This window comes from Dermacentor silvarum, chromosome 8 (genome assembly GCF_013339745.2).
Source record: "Dermacentor silvarum isolate Dsil-2018 chromosome 8, BIME_Dsil_1.4, whole genome shotgun sequence".
Lineage (NCBI taxonomy): Eukaryota > Metazoa > Arthropoda > Arachnida > Ixodida > Ixodidae > Dermacentor > Dermacentor silvarum.
In genome coordinates, this window is record NC_051161.1 from 89,430,534 (window position 1) to 89,433,353 (window position 2,820).

General features: G+C 47.0%; 1 non-coding gene across 1 annotated transcript; it reads left to right on the forward strand.

Annotated features, from left to right (window-relative positions):
• The first annotated feature begins 2,513 nt into the window (after positions 1 to 2,513).
• On the forward strand, positions 2,514 to 2,585 carry Trnam-cau (transfer RNA methionine (anticodon CAU)). The gene has a single exon. It is a non-coding gene; the product is annotated as a tRNA-Met (tRNA).
• The last annotated feature ends 235 nt before the right edge of the window (positions 2,586 to 2,820 follow it).

The following is a 2,820-nucleotide window of genomic DNA, read 5'->3' on the forward strand; positions in this document are numbered from 1 at the left end:
TCCTTCGGTACATCACATGCCTCACACAGAAACGCGAAGTTCGCTCCATGCCGGCGGTGTCACTATAGCCATGAAGATGCAGACTTCGAAATTATAGCCACCTGCAAATAGTTAACGAAGAGCTGAGTGACGGGTAAGGGTGACTCCACCCCGATCCCTTCAGCAATTTCAGATGTGCAGCACTCAGTGCAACATGGTGATCACGATGATGCTGCCCATGCGTGCGCGCCTCTTACAGTATATCGGCAATCACGAAGCTAGACCACATGTTTTTGTACCCGTCGCGATAGAGAAGTGGCTGTCGCATCTTGCTGCTGGTCGCGAGGCTGTGGGTTTGAGTTCAGGCGGCAGCGGCAGCTTTCCAATAAATGCGGAGCCCAAGAAAGCTCTTGCACTGAACTTCGGGTACGCGCGTTAAAAAACCAAGATGGTCAAGATCATCCTGGAACCTTTGACTCCAGCGTTTCTCATAGTTCCTGGGCTGTTGGAGACATTACATGCACCCATGCATGCAGTCAGTCAGTCAGTCCAGTCCAGTCACATGTTTTTGTATTGTTTTATATTTCGTCCATTTTTGTTAGTAAACGACTACGGCTGGAAGTCAAGCTATTAGCGTACGCTTCAACGACTTCAGAAACAGAAGAGTCTGAGTAGCTGACCCATGATGCTGATAAGGGTAGATAGGGGCCGTGTTCTAATCACTCCTGTTCTTGGCATTCACTACAAAAGTGGCAAATCGCAGGCTTATCTCTAGCTGTCAGATGCCCTCGCACATTACTCACCTGCAAGTGACGCGGACTATAATGCCACTCCAGCAGGGACCGTCGGAACAAATAAGTGTGTGTTGCTGCCAGGTATGTGAAATGCGGGTTCGTTATCGTTTTTGCCCAGCCGCCTTTTCAAAAGTGCCGGCTATCCTCGTATTGCCTTTTCTTTCGCTTTGACTGTAAGCGCTGATGAAATATCTACCGAATGCCAGTGAACTGCGCGATAACAAAACGGAAATGAAATCCGATAGGTCTAAGAGGAAAGCGCGAACAAGAACGGTGCGCAATAGTCCGTAGCACCGCCGACTCTGCGGATGTTACTTGATAAACCTTGAACACCACCATTATGATCGCCAGTAAGTGACGGGCTAATCCTTCTTAGTAAGCTTAGTGCTTATTAGTACGCTTGGTTAGTATTGGTGAGCATACGTGAAGAGTATTATTTGCACAGCAGCTTTTGTAATTGTGTGTCTTTCTGATTAGTGCTTGTGCATTATACTCACGTATTTGTGTACCTTCGACAGATAAGGACTTTGTCTGGGACGCGCGATCAATCCAGGCGTTCAGTTGTCGTATTGATTGGAACAAGACACAACTCCTTGGTTAATTCCCCTGTGTGGGTATGTGTCGGAACTTTAGTGTAAGAGGATTGAACTGTATAAGAAGAACTGCTCGAAAAATTGTGATTCGCTGAGCAGGATTGTACATACCGATTTGTTACACACAATGAGGCACATGATACAAGAAACAACACTGCAGAGGCAGCAATGTTATTTATGCTGTAAGTGTAAAAATAAATGCAAGTGCTTTTCAAACACAACAATGAATCTTGTGTCACAACGCAATCAGAAAGGTTGTTTCGGTTTCTCTCTTTCGCGCGCGCTTTAGGTGAAAGTGTAACTCCCCCCCCCCCCCCCCCCTTCCCCATCTGCTAGGAGAGAGCGATAGACCGAACAGGACTGCCCTATTCTAGTAGAGAGGGCTTGCTAGTTCAGACAGGGACAACCGAAATTAAATAAAAGAAAAATGGAAAGAAAGGAAGAAATGACGAAAGGTGACTACTGTGACAATGAATCCCATGTGTTCTATTCGGTCCGTGCAAGCACTGAGTATCCGTTGTTCCAACGGTCTTTCTCCTGAAGCCTTTCGGGCTGAGATAGAACCAAGTGAAGAGAAGGCATGGAAAAGAAACGCAGAACAACGTCTTCACGATAAGCTGGCGCAGTTCATATCAGCACAACACAGGCGTAGTATTGAGTGCCAACGCAGCAGCAATACTTGACCAAGTCAGTGGGGCGCGCCGTATGATGCAATCGCGACAAGGCGGGGGAGCAGAGAGTATATCTATACCGACACGGTTATCATCGTGTGTCGCAAATGTTGACTCTGCTCTTCAAGGAGTCCTCTACAGCGACACCTTGAGCACTGCGTATCACACTCGCCAACGGACGAGATGGGGCCTCTCGCATTGATAGAGCAGATTTAGCTATAGCATCTACATCCCGTTCCCTCTTGAATGCGTGCTGTGTTACCGGAAGCCAAGCTTCGTCTCGTTCTAGTCATGCTTGGGAAGCACTAAAACAGTTGCGCCTAATACGAAGCAAGACCGTTGATGGACCTTAGAAAAGCAGAGATGTTAGAAAAGAAAAATGGCGAGTGAGAAAGAAAATCAAAATTTATGTTCGCAAGACCTGTTGGCATTCCCCACACAAATTGTGCTAGCTATTAGCTACTCCGTCGTCGCTCAGCAGAGTGGCGCAGTGGAAGCGTGCTGGGCCCATAACCCAGAGGTCCGTGGATCGAAACCACGCTCTGCTAGAAATTTTTTTAGTGCTCAAATTTCTTTTTCCTTTTTCTTTTTTATGGACTAGAGCATTTTATTTTTACTATAAAACGCCTGCACAAGTGCTCAGTTTGCAAAATTATTGGGTCGGCTGTATATATCGGGAACGCAGCACCGTAGTGGCGTCCGTGAAACGTCTTCTGCATGCTGCTGACGGTGTACGGACACTAGGGTACAGTTGACAGTTGACAAGAACTTTATGGAAAGGTC